At 44.0% G+C, this 12,113-nt stretch overlaps 1 protein-coding gene across 1 annotated transcript in view; it reads left to right on the top strand.

Moving 5' to 3' along the window:
* The first annotated feature begins 2,434 nt into the window (after positions 1 to 2,434).
* Positions 2,435 to 12,113, top strand: part of LOC309543534 (protein sel-1 homolog 3-like) — a 114,429-nt gene continuing 104,750 nt past the window's right edge. The window contains exon 1 of the mRNA XM_082276006.1: positions 2,435 to 2,545. The gene's annotated coding sequence lies outside the window, so the exon portion shown is untranslated. The remainder of the gene's footprint in view (positions 2,546 to 12,113) is intronic.

Genomic DNA, 12,113 nt, shown 5'->3' with positions numbered 1-12,113 from the left:
ACATACTGGGGGAAGGGGTGAGATCTGTACAGGGGGGTAATACATACTGGAGGGAGCTGTACTGGGGGAAGGGGTAAGATCTGTACTGGGGGGTAATACATATTGGGGGGAGCTGTCCTGGGGGAAGAGGTGAGATCTGTACTGGGGGGTAATATATACTGGGGGGAGCTGTACTGGGGAAAGGGGTGAGATCTGTACTTGGGGGTAATACATGCTGGGGGGAGCTGTACTGGGGAAAGGGGTGAGATCTGTACTCGGGGGTAATACATACTGGGGAAGCTGTACTGGGGAAGGAGTGAGATCTGTACTGGGGTGTAATTCATACTGGGGGTAGCTTTTTTGGGGGAAGGGGGAGATCTGTACTGGGGGATGATGCATATTGGGGGGGTGTGCTGGGGGAAGGGGCGAGTTCTGTACTGGGGGGTAATACATACTGGGGGGAGCTGTACTGGGGGAAGAGGCGAGATTTTTACTGGGGGGTAATACATACTGGGGGGAGCTGTACGGGGAAAGGGGTAAGATCTGTACAGGAGGGGAGCTGTACTGGGGGAAGGGGGGAGATCTGTACTGGGGGGTAATACATACTGGGGGGAGTTGTACTAGGGAAGGGGTTAAGACCTGTACTGGAGGAAGGGGTAAGATCTGTACTTGATGGTAATACATATTGAGGAGCTTTATCGGCAGTAGTACACATAGCTGCAGGGAGGAGGAGAGAGCCATGCGGGATGTGCTCTCTCTCCTCTATGTAGGGGGTGCCAGATCCGGGATCCAGTGATGAAATTTGGCTTTGGTCTTTCTTAGCTGAGGGTTCCACTCACCTGATCCCTAGAGGGTAAAATATTAGGAAGAAGATGTGTCACCATGCAGCACACCCACAAAAAATAGGATTGAGGGGAGGGTGAATTATAATGGGTTAGACAGGGTTCAGCTATGGCAGAGGATAAGAAGGTTCCCATGTTGAACAAATAGTCCCATTGGAAATGGTTCTATTTGTACCAAAATAAAAAATATGCAAAATAAGTGTGCAAAATGTGACAATAAATTAAAGTGTTTGTTCACCAATGCTAGAAGTCTGCCAAGCAAAATCGGTGAGTTGGAAGTTCTGGTGCACGAGGAGAATTATGATTTAATTGGTATTGCTGAATCTTGGCTTCATTCTTCACATGACTGGGCTTTTAATATTCCTGGCTATGCTCTCTTTCTGAAAGACAGGGTAAAACGGAGGGGTGGTGGTGTTTGTCTCTATGTGAGAAGTGATCTCAAAGTGAGTGTGAAAGATGACCTAGTTGATGGAGAGTGTGCTGAGCCTGAAGCAGTATGGGTGGAAATGTACATGGGTGTGCGTAATACATGGATTATCATTGGAGTTTGTTACAGACCTCCCAGTATTAATGAGGAGGTGGAGACTCAGCTCCTGGCACAGATAGAAAGGGCTGCAAGGACTGGGACAGTGTTAATAATGGGGGATGGTAACTACCTAGACATTGACTGGAGTAATGGTACTGCTGGAACAGTTTTATGGTACAGTTTATTGAGGCCCCCACTAGAAATGATGCTCTGTTGGACCTGGTAATCTCAAACCATGCAGAGCTTATTAATAATGTTCATATAAAAGAACATCTGGGTAGCAGTGACCATAATATGATTTCATTTAATGTTAGCTGTAAGCAAAAAACGCATACAGGAAATATAAAAACACTTAACTTTAAGAGAGCAAATTTTCCAAGGATGAGGGCCGCTCTCCAGGATTTAGACTGGGAGGGAATATTGGCATCGATGAGCACAGAAAAGAAATGGGAAATTTTCAAAAAGACTCACTGCAAAGTATATTCCCATGGGTAATAAGTTTAAAAGGCTAAAAATAAAACCTATGTGGCTCACGGCCAAAGTTAAAAAAGCTATAGATAAAAAGAAAAGAGCTTTTAAAAAAATATAAAAATGAAGGAACACTATCATCGTTTAATTGTTACAAAGAATATAACAGAATATGTAAAAAGGAAAGGCAGGGAGGCAAAAATTCAAAATGAACGACAGATTGCAAAAGATAGTAGGACAAACCCCAAAAATTCTTCTGCTATATTAACAGTAAAAGGTCAGGTCTGAGCATGTAGGCCCTTTACACAATAATCAGGAGGGGGTGACTGGGGACAAAGAGAAGGCAAATTTATGAAATACTTTCTTCAGCTCTGTATATACAAAGGTAGCAGGTTTTCCAGGCCTGTGGCCTGATGTGGGTCTGCCATTGTTATTGGTTACCTTTCCAGTACATGTGAGCTGCGGCCCCGGATGTAGAGACTGAGACATGGACAACTCCGGCATCCTGGTTTTGTTGTTTTATTGTAGATAAAGGGGGTGGGAGAAGGGAATGAGTGGCATACTCAACTTCAACTATGTGATAGTAAACACGTTTCTTCCTTTCTCCAGGCTCCGCCTCCTCAGATAATTGAACGCGTTGAGCTGGCACAGTGGTTTCTGAAGTGTAGCTCCTTCCAGGAGGAGTGTGCGGCGCGGTTCCAGCACTTCTCTGCAGGGGAACAAGAAACAGGTATAGAAATCTCAGTATTTCCGGCATTCAGATGTATGGAAGATGTCAGAGCCACATCCATGTGACCCTCCCCTCCCCCTATGTTATATGGTCCAGAGGGGCTTCACCATAGATTGTCCTCTGTGACACATCCATGTGACCCTCCCCTCCCCCTATGTTATATGGTCCAGAGGGCCTTCATCATAGACTGTCCTCTGTGACACATCCATGGGACCCTCCTTCTCCCCCCCCCCCACGTGTCACCATAGACTGTCCTATGTGACACATCCATGTAACCCCCCATGCCATATAGTCCAGAGGGCCTTCACTATAGACTGTCCTCTGCCCCCTCCCCCGTCTCCGTGTCATATGGTCCAAAGGGCCTTTACCATATACTGTCCTCTGTGAAAATCCATGTAACCCCCCCCCCCCCCATGTGTCATATAGTCCAGAGGGCCTTCACCATAAACTGTCCTCTGTCACACATCCATGTGACCCCCGCTGTCATATGCTCCAGAGGGCCTTCATCATAATGGACTGTCCTCTGTCCCGCCCCCGCGTCATATGGTCCAAAGGGCCTTTGCCGTAGACTGTCCTCTGCCCCCCCCCCCCATCCCCTCCATGTCATATGGTCTAAAGGGCCTTCACCATAGACTGTCTTCTGTGTCACATCCATGTGACCTCCCCGTGTCAAAAGATCCGGATGGCCTTCACTATAGAGTTTCCTCTGTCCTGTTCCCCCCCCCCCATCTCATATAGTCCAGAGGGTCTTCACCATAGACTGTCCTCTGTGACACATCCATGTGATGCCTCCCCCCCCCGTGTCATATGGTCCAGAGGGCCTTCACCTTAGACTGACCTCTGTCCCGAACTCCCCCCCCGTGTCATATGGTCCAGAGGGTCTTCACCACACACTGTCTTCTGTCCCTCTTGTGAGATATGGTCTAGAGGGCCTTTACCATAGACTGTCTGTCCTATGTGACACATCCATGTAACCCCCCCCATGTCCTCTATAGACTGTCCTCTGCCCCCCCCCCCCACATCTTCATGTCATATGGACCAGAGGGCCTTCACCATAAACTGTCCTCTGTGAAACATCCATGTGACCCCCACTGTCATATGCTCCAGAGGGCCTTCATCATAATGGACTGTCCTCTGTCCCGCCCCCGCGTCATATGGTCTAAAGGGCCTTCGCCGTAGACTGTCCTCTGCCCCCCCCCCTCAAGTCATATGGCCCAGAGGGCCTTCACCATAGACCCATAGACTGTCCTCTGTGACACATCCATGTGACCCCCCCTGTTTCATATGGTCCAGATGGCCTTCACCATAGACTGTCCTCTGTCCTGCCCCCCTCCCCCCATGTCATATGGTCTAGAGGGCCTTCACCATAGACTGTCTTCTGTGTCACATTCATGTGACCTCCCGTGTCAAAAGATCCAGATGGCCTTCACTATAGAGTGTCCTCTGTCCTGTTTCCCCCCCCCCCCCGTGTCATATGGTCCAGAGGGTCTTCACCACACACTGTCTTCTGTCCCCCTTGTGAGATATGGTCTAGAGGCCCTGGCCTTTACCATAGACTGTCCTATGTGACACATCCATGTAACCCCCCCCATGTCATCTATAGACTGTCCTCTGCCCCCCCCCCCCCCCCCCCCGTCTTCATGTCATATGTTCCAGAGGGTCTTCACCATAGACTGTCCTCTGTGACACACCCATGTGACCCCCCGTCATATGCTCCAGAGGGCCTTTATCATAATAGACTGCCCTCTGTCCCGCATCCCCACCATAGACTGGCCTCTGTGACACATCCATGTGACCCCCCCCCCCGGTGCCATATGTCTCAGAGGGCCTTCGCCATAGACTGGCCTCTGTGACACATTCATGTGACCCCCCCATATCTTATGGTCGAGATGGATTTCACCATCACATCAATGTTCCCTCACCCCCCCCCCCCATGTAATATATGGTCCCTGATAAGTGGAAGAAGTTGGGACCCATCCACACATAGATGTATGGAACGTATCAGGACCTTCACTATAGGCTAACCCTAGGAACACATTCCTGACACGTCACAATGTACAGCAACCATATCATTGTTCAGAAATGCTCTGCCTTTTATCAATCATGCTTAAGCTCAAATCAGATGTCACCTAAACTTAGGCATTTCCCCCACCTCCCCTCCCCCAGTGATCAGACTGTACATTGTAACTTTGTAGAAAGGGTAGGAGGCATTTCCCCCACTTCCCCTCCCCAGTGATCAGACTGTACACTGTAAATTTGTAGCAAGTCACAAAGACTGCAGAAGGGGCTGATTTGTGTAAGACATTTGTAAAAACAGCCAAGAACTGCACAGGCACCAGGATTTACATTATTCTGTCATCTCTGAGCCAGCATCCCAGTTCAGGAAGTAGATAGTGACCCTGGATGATGCCTGAACAGAGATGGTGTCATCCTTCTGGAGAGAAATGCAGATCAAGATGACGTCAGGGGCCAAACTGTGATCATTGTGAGCAGTAATAACTTCCTGAAAGTAACACATTGCAGAGCATTCAGTATGAAAACATAGGTCTGATTCTACGTCCACCACTTCTTCAAAACATAGGTCAGGTTCTAGGTCCACCACTTCTTCAAAACATAGGTCTTATTCTACGTCCACCACTTCTTCAAAACATAGGTCTGATTCTAGGTCCACCACTTCTTCAAAACATAGGTCTGATTCTACGCCCACCACTTCTTCAAAACATAGGTCTTATTCTAGGTCCACCACTTCTTCAAAACATAGGTCTGATTCAAGGTCCACCACTTCTTCAAAACATAGGTCTGATTCAAGGTCCACCACTTCTTCAAAACATAGGTCTGATTCTACGTCCACCACTTCTTCAAAACATAGGTCTTATTCTAGGTCCACCACTTCTTCAAAACATAGGTCTGATTCTAGGTCCACCACTTCTTCAAAACATAGGTCTTATTCTACGTCCACCACTTCTTCAAAACATAGGTCTGATTCTAGGTCCACCACTTCTTCAAAACATAGGTCTGATTCTACGTCCACCACTTCTTCAAAACATAGGTCTGATTCTAGGTCTAACACTTCTTCAAAACATAGGTCTGATTCTACGCCCACCACTTCTTCAAAACATAGGTCTGATTCTACGTCCACTACTTCTTCATAACATAGGTCTGATTCTACGTCCACCATTTCTTCAAAACATAGGTCTTATTCTACGTCCACCACTTCTTCAAAACATAGGTCTGATTCTACGTCCACCACTTCTTCAAAACATAGGTCTGATTCTACGTCCACCACTTCTTCAAAACATAGGTCTTATTCTAGGTCCACCACTTCTTCAAAACATAGGTCTGATTCTAGGTCCACCACTTCTTCAAAACATAGGTCTGATTCTAGGTCTAACACTTCTTCAAAACATAGGTCTGATTCTACGCCCACCACTTCTTCAAAACATAGGTCTGATTCTAGGTCCACCACTTCTTCAAAACATAGGTCAGATTCTACATCCCGCATTTCTTCAAAACATAAGTCTGATTCTACGTCCACCACTTCTTCAAAACATGGGTCTGATTCTACGTCCACCACTTCATCAAAACATAGGTCTGATTCTAGGTCCACCACTTCTTCAAAACATAGGTCTGATTCTACGTCCACCACTTCTTCAAAACATAGGTCAGGTTCTAGGTCCACCACTTCTTCAAAACATAGGTCTTATTCTACGTCCACCACTTCTTCAAAACATAGGTCTTATTCTAGGTCCACCACTTCTTCAAAACATAGGTCTGATTCTACGTCCACCACTTCTTCAAAACATAGGTCTGATTCTACGTCCACCACTTCTTCAAAACATAGGTCTGATTCTAGGTCCACCACTTCTTCAAAACATAGGTCTGATTCTACGTCCACCACTTCTTCAAAACATAGGTCTTATTCTAGGTCCACCACTTCTTCAAAACATAGGTCTGATTCTAGGTCCACCACTTCTTCAAAACATAGGTCTTATTCTACGTCCACCACTTCTTCAAAACATAGGTCTGATTCTACGTCCACCACTTCTTCAAAACATAGGTCTGATTCTACGTCCACCACTTCTTCAAAACATAGGTCTGATTCTAGGTCCACCACTTCTTCAAAACATAGGTCTGATTCTACGTCCACCACTTCTTCAAAACATAGGTCTTATTCTAGGTCCACCACTTCTTCAAAACATAGGTCTGATTCTAGGTCCACCACTTCTTCAAAACATAGGTCTGATTCTACGTCCACCACTTCTTCAAAACATAGGTCTGATTCTACGTCCACCACTTCTTCAAAACATAGGTCTGATTCTAGGTCCACCACTTCTTCAAAACATAGGTCTGATTCTACGTCCACCACTTCTTCAAAACATAGGTCTTATTCTAGGTCCACCACTTCTTCAAAACATAGGTCTGATTCTAGGTCCACCACTTCTTCAAAACATAGGTCTTATTCTACGTCCACCACTTCTTCAAAACATAGGTCTGATTCTACGTCCACCACTTCTTCAAAACATAGGTCTGATTCTACGTCCACCACTTCTTCAAAACATAGGTCTGATTCTAGGTCCACCACTTCTTCAAAACAGGTCTGATTCTACGTCCACCACTTCTTCAAAACATAGGTCTTATTCTAGGTCCACCACTTCTTCAAAACATAGGTCTGATTCTAGGTCCACCACTTCTTCAAAACATAGGTCTGATTCTAGGTCTAACACTTCTTCGAAACATAGGTCTGATTCTACGCCCACCACTTCTTCAAAACATAGGTCTGATTCTAGGTCCACCACTTCTTGAAAACATAGGTCAGATTCTACATCCAGCATTTCTTCAAAACATAAGTCTGATTCTACGTCCACCACTTCTTCAAAACATAGGTCTGATTCTACATCCACCACTTCTTCAAAACATAGGTCTGATTCTACGTCCACCACTTCTTCAAAACATAGGTCTGATTCTAGGTCCACCACTTCTTCAAAACATAGGTCTGATTCTAGGTCCACCACTTCTTCAAAACATAGGTCTGATTCTACATCCACCACTTCTTCAAAACATAGGTCTGATTCTACGTCCACCACTTCTTCAAAACATAGGTCTGATTCTACGTCCACCACTTCTTCAAAACATAGGTCTGATTCTACATCCACCACTTCTTCAAAACATAGGTCTGATTCTACGTCCACCATTTCTTCAAAACATAGGTCTGATTCTAGTTCCACCACTTCTTCAAAACAGGTCTGATTCTAGTTCCACCACTTCTTCAAAACATAGGTCTGATTCTAGGTCCACCATTTCTTCAGAGCATAGGTCTGATTCTACGTCCACCACTTCTTCAAAACATAGGTCTGATTCTACGTCCACCACTTCTTCAAAACATAGGTCTGATTCTAGGTCCACTACTTCTTCAAAACATAGGTCTGATTCTATGTCCACCACTTCTTCAAAACACAGGTCTGATTCTAGGTCCACCACTTCTTCAAAACATAGGTCTGATTCTAGGTCCACCACTTCTTCAAAACATAGGTCTGATTCTACCTCCACCACTTCTTCAAAACATAGGTCTGATTCTAGTTCCACCACTTCTTCAAAACATAGGTCTGATTCTACGTCCACCACTTCTTCAAAACATAGGTCTGATTCTACGTCCACCACTTCTTCAAAACATAGGTCTGATTCTAGGTCCATCACTTCTTTAAAACATAGGTCTGATTCTAGGTTCACCACTTCTTCAAAACATAGATCTGATTCTAGGTCCATCACTTCTTTAAAACATAGGTCTGATTCTAGGTACACCACTTCTTCAAAACATAGGTCTGATTCTAGGTCCACCACTTCTTCAAAACATAGGTCTGATTCTACGTCCACCACTACTTCAAAACATAGGTCTGATTCTACGTCCACCACTTCTGCAAAACATAGGTCTGATTCTACATCCACCACTTCTTCAAAACATAGGTCTGATTCTACGTCCAGCACTTCTTCAAAACATAGGTCTGAGTCTACGTCCACCACTTCTTCAAAACATAGGTCAGATTCTAGGTTCACCACTTCTTCAAAACATAGATCTGATTCTAGGTCCATCACTTCTTTAAAACATAGGTCTGATTCTAGGTACACCACTTCTTCAAAACATAGGTCTGATTCTAGGTCCACCACTTCTTCAAAACATAGGTCTGATTCTACGTCCACCACTACTTCAAAACATAGGTCTGATTCTACGTCTAACACTTCTTCAAAACATAGGTCTGATTCTACATCCACCACTTCTTCAAAACATAGATCTGATTCTACGTCCACCACTTCTGCAAAACATAGGTCTGATTCTACGTCCACCACTTCTTCAAAACATAGATCTGATTCTAGGTCCACCACTTCTTCAAAACATAGGTCTGATTCTAGGTCCACCACTTCTTCAAAACATAGATCTGATTCTAGGTCCACCACTTCTGCAAAACATAGGTCTGATTCTACGTCCACCACTTCTTCAAAACATAGGTCTGATTCTACGTCCATCACTTCTTCAAAACATAGATCTGATTCTAGGTCCACCACTTCTGCAAAACATAGGTCTGATTCTACGTCCACCACTTCTTCAAAACATAGATCTGATTCTAGGTCCACCACTTCTTCAAAACATAGATCTGATTCTAGGTCCACCACTTCTGCAAAACATAGGTCTGATTCTACGTCCACCACTTCTTCAAAACATAGGTCTGATTCTAGGTACACCACTTCTTCAAAACATAGGTCTGATTCTAGGTCCACCACTTCTTCAAAACATAGGTCTGATTCTACGTCCACCACTACTTCAAAACATAGGTCTGATTCTAGGTCTAACACTTCTTCAAAACATAGGTCTGATTCTACATCCACCACTTCTTCAAAACATAGATCTGATTCTACGTCCACCACTTCTTCAAAACATAGATCTGATTCTAGGTCCACCACTTCTTCAAAACATAGGTCTGATTCTACGTCCACCACTTCTTCAAAACATAGATCTGATTCTAGGTCCACCACTTCTGCAAAACATAGGTCTGATTCTACGTCCACCACTTCTTCAAAACATAGGTCTGATTCTAGGTCCACCACTTCTGCAAAACATAGGTCTGATTCTACGTCCACCACTTCTTCAAAACATAGATCTGATTCTAGGTCCACCACTTCTTCAAAACTTAGGTCTGATTCTAGGTACACCACTTCTTCAAAACATAGGTCTGATTCTAGGTCCACCACTTCTTCAAAACATAGGTCTGATTCTACGTCCACCACTTCTTCAAAACATAGGTCTGATTCTACGTCCAGCACTTCTTCAAAACATAGGTCTGATTCTACGTCCAGCACTTCTTCAAAACATAGGTCTGATTCTAGGTCCACCACTTCTTCAAAACATAGGTCTGATTCTAGGTCTAACACTTCTTCAAAACATAGGTCTGATTCTACGCCCACCACTTCTGCAAAACATAGGTCTGATTCTAGGTCCACCACTTCTTGAAAACATAGGTCAGATTCTACATCCAGCATTTCTTCAAAACATAAGTCTGATTCTACGTCCACCACTTCTTCAAAACATAGGTCTGATTCTACATCCACCACTTCTTCAAAACATAGGTCTGATTCTACGTCCACCACTTCTTCAAAACATAGGTCTGATTCTAGGTCCACCACTTCTTCAAAACATAGGTCTGATTCTAGGTCCACCACTTCTTCAAAACATAGGTCTGATTCTACATCCACCACTTCTTCAAAACATAGGTCTGATTCTACGTCCACCACTTCTTCAAAACATAGGTCTGATTCTACGTCCACCACTTCTTCAAAACATAGGTCTGATTCTACATCCACCACTTCTTCAAAACATAGGTCTGATTCTACGTCCACCATTTCTTCAAAACATAGGTCTGATTCTAGTTCCACCACTTCTTCAAAACAGGTCTGATTCTAGTTCCACCACTTCTTCAAAACATAGGTCTGATTCTAGGTCCACCATTTCTTCAGAGCATAGGTCTGATTCTACGTCCACCACTTCTTCAAAACATAGGTCTGATTCTACGTCCACCACTTCTTCAAAACATAGGTCTGATTCTAGGTCCACTACTTCTTCAAAACATAGGTCTGATTCTACGTCCACCACTTCTTCAAAACACAGGTCTGATTCTAGGTCCACCACTTCTTCAAAACATAGGTCTGATTCTAGGTCCACCACTTCTTCAAAACATAGGTCTGATTCTACCTCCACCACTTCTTCAAAACATAGGTCTGATTCTAGTTCCACCACTTCTTCAAAACATAGGTCTGATTCTACGTCCACCACTTCTTCAAAACATAGGTCTGATTCTACGTCCACCACTTCTTCAAAACATAGGTCTGATTCTAGGTCCATCACTTCTTTAAAACATAGGTCTGATTCTAGGTTCACCACTTCTTCAAAACAGAGATCTGATTCTAGGTCCATCACTTCTTTAAAACATAGGTCTGATTCTAGGTACACCACTTCTTCAAAACATAGGTCTGATTCTAGGTCCACCACTTCTTCAAAACATAGGTCTGATTCTACGTCCACCACTACTTCAAAACATAGGTCTGATTCTACGTCCACCACTTCTGCAAAACATAGGTCTGATTCTACATCCACCACTTCTTCAAAACATAGGTCTGATTCTACGTCCAGCACTTCTTCAAAACATAGGTCTGAGTCTACGTCCACCACTTCTTCAAAACATAGGTCAGATTCTAGGTTCACCACTTCTTCAAAACATAGATCTGATTCTAGGTCCATCACTTCTTTAAAACATAGGTCTGATTCTAGGTACACCACTTCTTCAAAACATAGGTCTGATTCTAGGTCCACCACTTCTTCAAAACATAGGTCTGATTCTACGTCCACCACTACTTCAAAACATAGGTCTGATTCTAGGTCTAACACTTCTTCAAAACATAGGTCTGATTCTACATCCACCACTTCTTCAAAACATAGATCTGATTCTACGTCCACCACTTCTGCAAAACATAGGTCTGATTCTACGTCCACCACTTCTTCAAAACATAGATCTGATTCTAGGTCCACCACTTCTTCAAAACATAGGTCTGATTCTAGGTCCACCACTTCTTCAAAACATAGATCTGATTCTAGGTCCACCACTTCTGCAAAACATAGGTCTGATTCTACGTCCACCACTTCTTCAAAACATAGGTCTGATTCTACGTCCATCACTTCTTCAAAACATAGATCTGATTCTAGGTCCACCACTTCTGCAAAACATAGGTCTGATTCTACGTCCACCACTTCTTCAAAACATAGATCTGATTCTAGTTCCACCACTTCTTCAAAACATAGGTCTGATTCTAGGTCCACCACTTCTGCAAAACATAGGTCTGATTCTACGTCCACCACTTCTTCAAAACATAGATCTGATTCTAGGTCCACCACTTCTTCAAAACTTAGGTCTGATTCTAGGTACACCACTTCTTCAAAACATAGGTCTGATTCTAGGTCCACCACTTCTTCAAAACATAGGTCTGATTCTACCTCCACCACTTCTTCAAAACATAGGTCTGATTC

Source organism: Pelophylax lessonae, assembly GCF_965119305.1.
Source record: "Pelophylax lessonae genome assembly, contig: HAP1_SCAFFOLD_172, whole genome shotgun sequence".
NCBI classification, from domain to species: domain Eukaryota; kingdom Metazoa; phylum Chordata; class Amphibia; order Anura; family Ranidae; genus Pelophylax; species Pelophylax lessonae.
The sequence above is the reverse complement of the archived record's forward strand: the minus strand, read 5'-3'. Positions and strand labels throughout refer to the sequence as shown.